A 6,725-nucleotide genomic window follows, 5' to 3' on the forward strand; every position below is an offset into this window, starting at 1 on the left:
CCACCTCACTCCTCTCTGCCTCCCACACTGGATTGCATCCCCACCGCCAGAAAGAGGATTGCATCCCCTTCCCGGCCATTGATAGCAAGGTCAATGGTCGAGGCTGTGGCCACACATGGGGCAGCAAATAGTGAGCACCTGCACCTCACATTGCGTCCTCGACCGCTGGATCCGTCGTACAATGCTCTCGAGGGAGCGGATGGGTGCTCCGCCGCTAGCGAGATTCCACCCAGTGCCCTGCAATTCGGTCCATGTGTGCGCCACAGCCCTCCATCGGGCGCGCGTGCAGTGCAATCCGGCGTGCATGTAGTGAGCGTGGGGATCCCGTCATAGACATCCACAGTTGGCGCAACGGCAACTCTGAATGGCAAAAAACTCAACCTGACATCTGCAGGTAACTTCACTGATGAACTGTACTAATATTTCAGATGTGAGACACCATGCTTCAAGCTTGTCTCATTCTCTCGCAGGTGATTTGCCACGTTGACCAAACTTGGGAGCGATGATACCTTAATGTTCCAATTTCCCATTAACTTGAGAATCGGGGCAATCAAAGGTATTCTCAGGAATGCAATTCGGCTCCTGGCGCTGATGCTATGACCGGCAGCGGGGCAGCGCCTCCGTCCAGTACGCGCAAGTTAAATGGTTACTATTTTTTGCAACAACAGGCTGAGCGATGGTGGTGGCCGAGTGATGGTGATGGTGACGGCATGGAGGCTGCTGTTGTGTTGTACGTTATGAATCCCTCTCCTCCTTGACCTCTGCTTGGTTAGTGCTGCACCAAGATCCTCTGCTTGTGGGTGTCATGGTCGTGCAGCTCGGAGAAGCTCGCCATGCGGTTCAGGGCTCATACGCGTTCAGTCCAGCGAGCGCCATGTCTTCCTCTTTGGTCGGTCGACCATGGCCGTGCAGCTTGGAGATGCTCGCCATGCGGTTTGGTGCTCGTGCGCATGCAGTCCGGCAAGTGCTATCTGTTCCCCTGCAGTCCGTCAACCATGCCATGCAACTCAGAGACACTTCCCATGCGGTTCAGAGCTCGTGCGTGTGTAATCTAGCTAGTGTCTGTGCATGTACAGTCCAGCGAGCATCAGTGCACAGCAGCGCCTCTGCCACAACATTCAGTAGAGGATTCCCCTAGTTTGGAAAATGCTAACTTTTGGATTCTAAGACGAATTAGGTCCCTTAATTATGATGATATGTTGCTAGACCAATTAGTGTCCATGCACAACAGCTTCTAAGACCAATTTTGAATTAACTTTTGGAAATTGGTAAATTTTGGATTCTAAGGCAATTAGTGCATGTGCATATTGCTAGACCAATTAGGTCCCTTAGTCCAAAAGTTTTGGATTCCGTGTCTGTTGCTCTCTTGTTCAATTTACCTTCTAAGACTACATGTGTCCGTGCATGGGATTAACTTTTGGATTCTAACACTAATTGGTCCGTGCACAACAGCTTCTAACATTTTTCCTTCTTGTGATGTTGCGCTAGCACTATGTATCCCGGGACCATATGTTCAATACTCTCTAGTCTTTTATTTTTCAGTAAAAGATGGAACATGTTTGTGGGCATTTGCTCATTCTTTTTTCTTCTCCCTTGCACATTTTGTTGAAGAGCACCAAGATCCTCTGCATGCACCAAACGACTGACATGCAGTTCCCTGATTGTGTTCTTTAAAAAATTCAAACTGCACTGCCGTCCATTGTTCTCTTGCTCTTCAGTTTACCCTTTTTTCAGGTGAAAGACGAACATCAAAGTACAAAAAAATGTGCAGTACAGTCCCTTGTGGCTTTAGTTTACCTTTCTTCAAGTGAAATATGCGCAACATCAGTTGCCCTCAAATGGAGTTCTGCTGGCTGGTAGTGCTAATTTTGTGTGTATGTATGTGGGTCGCTGTAAAACAATGAATGGATGTATGTGTCTATTAGCATCATCGGCGTTCATAGACAAAGGCGCAAAACAAAATGTGCGCGTGCAGTTTGCTTAGCTCGGTCATGCAGTACATTGTTTTTGTTTTGTGTGGTCTGTTTGTTTGTTAAAAGAAATCAAAGAATGTTGGTTGGAGGTAACGATGTGAAATGTAATTTTTAAATGCAGTACACTCGTCCCATTCATGCAACTCACTAACATCGACCATGTAGTCGAGATAAAATTTACTTGACCATCTGATGCAGTGCGGTTTCAAGTGTGTTGTGGATTAGTTTCAAGTGTTTTGTGGTTCAGTTATGCCAGATGTGAAGCACACTTCACTTGCTTGTTTGTGAAAAAAAAATCGTCTGAGAAAACAAACCATGAAGTTCACTTACCGTCTGATGCAGTGCGGTCTTACTCGCGGTTTTTAGTATGAAGCAGTGTGCTCTTCTGTCTGATGAAGTGCGCACGTCGATTTTAGTCGATTTTAGTGCTTGTTTGGGAAACAAAATTGTCTGAGAAAAGAAACCATGAAGTTCACTTGACCGTCTGATGCAGTATGGTTTTTAGTCTGAAGTAGTGTGTTCTTCTGTCTGATGAAGTGCACACGTTGATTTTAGTGCTTGTTTGGGAAACAAATCGTCTGAGAAAAGAAACCATGAATTTCATTTGACCGTCTGATGCAGTGCGGTTTTCAGTCTAAAAATAATGCGGTTTCTATCTGATGAAGTACGCACGTCGATTTGGGTGTCGCAAAAAAATAGAGTGTCCGCTTTTCGCTAATTTTAAAATTGCTCTTAAACCATAAGAAATTAGAGAGTGTGTTCTACATGAAAAAGTTCCATCTCGTCGATATCTTTTCAGCGGCGTACAATTTGAATCATTTCGAGAAGCGGTTTGTAAAAATTTCACGAAAAACGACTGCTGCCTCTCGTAGTCAGTCGCACGATTTTCAAAATTAACTAAAAACCGTAAGGAATCTCAAAACCATTTCTACATATGAAAGTTGCGCCTTGTCCGTATCTTTCGAATGGCGTATCATACGCCTCGTTTAAACAAACGGTTAAAAAACTGGAGTTAAAACAGTACCAAAAATTGAAAAAAATTCAAAAAAACGTAATTCCGCGATTTAGTAAATTTGAAACTGCTCTTAAGCTGTAACGAATTAGAAAAAAATAATAGATATGAAAAAGATGTGCCTCAATGATATCTTTCCAAAGGCGTATCATTTACTTTATTCCGATGAGCGGTTTAAAAAACATCACGAAAATACACTCGCTGCCACTCGTCATCCGCCACACCATTTTTGAAACTGCTCTTAAACCACGGGGAATCTCGAAAAGTTCTCAACATGGAGAAGTTGCGCCTAATCCATAGCTTTCCAATGGTATATTATAAGTGTCGTTCTGATAAGCGGTTAAACAATTAGAGCGAAAACAGTACCAAAAAATAACGCTTGCAGTTTTTTGCGACGGGAAGTTCACTCGCGTGAGTACTGCAGCACACTTGGTTCAAACAATGACGTGCACTTGCGTTGAGTGTGCAGTGGGGAAATGTTATCAGAATAGTTATAAGTGCGTTCCAAGTGTGCTGCAGTACTCACGCAACTAATTCTGATAACACTTTTGCACTGAACGCTCAACGCAAGTGCACGTCATTGTTTGAACCAAGTGTGCTGTAGTACTAACGCGAGTGAGCTTCCCGTTGCAAAAAACTGCACATGTGTTTTTTCGGTACTGTTTTTGCTCTAGTTTTTTAACCGTTTATCGGAATGAGGCATGTAATATGACGTTGAAAATCTATGGATTAGGCGCAACTTCGATATGTTGAACACTTTTCAAGATTCCACACGGTTTAAGAGCAGTTTTGAAAATGACGCGTCCCATGATGAGTGGCAGCGAGCGTTTTTTCGCGATTTCTTCTAAACCGCTCATCGCAATGAAGTAAATGATACACCATTGGAAAGATATCATCGAGGTGCATCTTTTTTGTATCTATTATTTTCTGTAATTCGTTACGGTTTAAGAGCAGTTTCAAATTTACTAAATCGCGGAATTCTGTTTTTCAAATTTTTTAAAATTTGCGGTACTGTTTTTGCTCCAGTTTTCTAACCATTCGTCGAAATGAGGCATATGATAGGCCGTTGGAAAGCTACGGACGAGGCACAACTTTCATATGTTAAAATGTTTTTGATATTCCTTACGGTTTTTAGTTAATTTTAAAAATCGTGCGGCTGACGACGAGAGGCAGCGGCCGTTTTTCGTGAATTTTTTACAAACCGTTGATCGAAATGATTGAAAATATACGCCGTTCGAAAGATATCGACGAGGCGCAACTTTTTCACGTAGAACACTTTCTCTAATTCCTTACGTTTTAAGAGCAGTTTTAAAATTACCGAAATGCGGACACTATTTTTCATGACACTAAAATCAACGAGTGAACCGAATGGGATAGAAAAACGCACTGCTTCGGACAGGAAACCGCACTGCATCAAACGGGCAAGTGTACCGCATGGTTTCCTTTTGTCGGACGTAAATTTTCTCCGAGTTTTTGTTGTATTTTTTCTAACTTTTTTGCGAATGAGAGTAGACCACATAAACCAGGGCAAGTGAACCACGACATATATCAAAGTGAACCGTCAATGTTGATGAAGTGAGTTGCATGTTCTTTTTTCTTTTACATCATTGCCCTCTGCTCAGAACTTCATAGCATGGGAGTAGTGCACTGCACCGAATAACAGTGAACCTCTTTGTGGGACAAAAGTGATCCTCTTCGATACAGAAAAATCATACAAATAAATCAGCTTGTAGAATTTTTTTACCGCACAGCATGGGAGTTGTGCACTGCACCGAATAAAAGTGAACCTCTTTGTGGGACAAATGTGAACCCCTTCGATACAGAAAAAATCATATAACAAAAATCAGCTAGTAGAAATTTTTTTGACCGCAGAACATGGGAGTAGTGCACTGCACCGAATAAAAGTGAACCTCTTTGTGGGACAAAAGTGAACCTCTTCGATACTGAGAAAATCATACAAAAAAATCAGCTAGTAGAAATTTTTTTGACCGCAGAACATGGGAGTAACGCATTACACCGAATAAAAGTGAACCTCTTTGTGCGACAAAAGTGAACCTCTTCGATACAGAATAAATCATACAAAAAAATTAGCTAGTAGAAATTTTTTTGACCGCAAAACATGGGAGTAGTGCACTGCACCGAATAAAACTGAACCTCTTTGTGCGACAAAAGTGAACCTCTTCGATACAGAAAAAATCATACAAAAAAGTCAGCTAGTAGAAAAATATTTGACCGCACAACATAGGAGTACTGCACTGCACCGAATAAAAGTGAACCTCTTCGATATAGAAAAAATCATACAAAAAAATCAGCTAGTTGAAAAATATTTGACCGCACAGCATGGGAGTTGTGCACTGCACCGAATAAAAGTGAACCTCTTTGTGGAACAAAAGTGAACCTCTTCGATATAGAAAATATCATACAGAAAAAATTAGCTAGAAGAAAAATATTTGAGCGCACCACACAACCATACGAACTGCATGTGCTACATCCGCCGTTGACCTGGGACTCTGCGCATTACATACATGTATACAAGTCTGCGACAGAGAAAAAACTATAAAACATGACACCATCCACAGCTGTCGAATTGCACACATGTTCATAACCGAGCCATGTAGACTGCCAAGCTGATGCCCGGAGCACAACTACGGGCGATGAGTAACAAAACTAACGCGCTGAGTAACCAAAACTGGAGCCAAATAGCACTATACAGACTCTTACACACACACACACACACACAGACACACACACACACACACACACATTGCCGTCCACTACGCCAAATTCAGCACTGAAGCACCGCACTACCAATGCATAACCAAAACTGAATGTAATAACATTATTTGCACTGGAGAAACTTAGTTAGAGTGCAATTTCTGTAGTTTCTCAACACACACAGAACTCCAAACTGCACCGCAACTCTGGAATGAGTAAAAACTCCAAAATGCACTTCCCACGTCCTCCTGTGCCCGTGGGGTTGACTGTAACAGCACGGAAAATCGACTGCATGGACCATGGCTCCATGATCTATGGTGTGGATGACCGAAACAAACTGCAGCATGGAATGGGGCGCTGCCGGTGATCTGCAGATTGGGGAGGAGAGACCTGCGGGGGAGCAACAAAGTGTACTGCAAGGGGACACTTTGAAAACAACAAGTGAGCTGTGAAAAAGAAGTGCAAAAGGGCACCCATGTGCACTGCACGGACCGACGAGCATAGGAAGCAGAGGAAGGGAGGGCCAGGTGAGATCTTGCCGTCATGGTGCTCGTCGAAGCGGGGAGGGACCGCCGTGGGGATCTGCAGTGCAAGGCAGGCACCACCCGCATTGACCTGTCCTCGCTCCACCTGATCCCTACCGGGGAGGTGTGGATCCGGGGTTAGTGGAGGTTTGGCCGGCACCGCCGGCCGGGCTGATCTCCAGGAAGAGAGCGACCCCGCGTCGCCACGACATGGACGACCGCTGCCCCATCATGATCCATCTCCTAGCATGCCGCCATGTACCGAGATGTCGTCACTGGATGTCGCAGCTGGGGCTGGTCGTGGCCGCGCAGGGGCACGTTTTGCCGGTCCGGATCTCGTCTCCTTGAGGTGGAAGAAGGTGGGGAGGGAGACGAGTGGTGCAGGCGCCTGCGGTGGAAGATGTCGTATGCTGGTGGGGCGGCACCGACGGGGGAAGAAGCCGGGTGGGGTGGGGCGACACAGCCCGGCAGGGCAGAAGGTGGGTCAGGGGGACGCGAATC

At 44.7% G+C, this 6,725-nt stretch overlaps 1 long non-coding RNA gene across 1 annotated transcript; it reads left to right on the forward strand.

Annotated features, from left to right (window-relative positions):
- The first annotated feature begins 6 nt into the window (after positions 1-6).
- Positions 7-2,026, forward strand: LOC119295929. The gene is made up of 2 exons (XR_005144508.1): positions 7-394; positions 471-2,026. It is a non-coding gene; the product is annotated as an uncharacterized LOC119295929 (long non-coding RNA).
- Positions 2,027-6,725: the final 4,699 nt, after the last annotated feature.

Source organism: Triticum dicoccoides, chromosome 4B (genome assembly GCF_002162155.2).
Source record: "Triticum dicoccoides isolate Atlit2015 ecotype Zavitan chromosome 4B, WEW_v2.0, whole genome shotgun sequence".
NCBI lineage: Eukaryota > Viridiplantae > Streptophyta > Magnoliopsida > Poales > Poaceae > Triticum > Triticum dicoccoides.